Source organism: Merops nubicus, unplaced genomic scaffold (genome assembly GCF_000691845.1).
Source record: "Merops nubicus isolate BGI_N331 unplaced genomic scaffold, ASM69184v1 scaffold9291, whole genome shotgun sequence".
Lineage (NCBI taxonomy): Eukaryota > Metazoa > Chordata > Aves > Coraciiformes > Meropidae > Merops > Merops nubicus.
The window spans coordinates 738-939 of NW_008586202.1; the positions used below are offsets into that span (position 1 = coordinate 738).

Below are 202 nucleotides of genomic sequence, written 5' to 3' on the forward strand. Positions count from 1 at the left end.
TTGTTCCCCCCCCGGAGATGAAATGGGGTTGGTGGGGTCAGGAAGGGGTTGGGTGAGTGGCTGAGCAGGAGGATGTGGGCAGCCGGGATCCCTCCTGGGGCACGGGCTGGTTAAATGCTCCCTGCCCTGGCCCGTGTGGCCTGAGGCTGCCATCCCCTGGGGAAAGCAGCACTGGCTCTCCCTGTCCCCACCTCAGGGTCCC

At 66.3% G+C, this 202-nt stretch overlaps 1 protein-coding gene across 1 annotated transcript in view; it reads left to right on the forward strand.

The window, feature by feature from the left end:
• LOC103780872 (inositol 1,4,5-trisphosphate receptor type 3) overlaps positions 1 to 202 on the forward strand; it is a 24,628-nt gene that overhangs the window by 338 nt on the left and 24,088 nt on the right. The gene's annotated exons all lie outside the window — the stretch shown is intronic.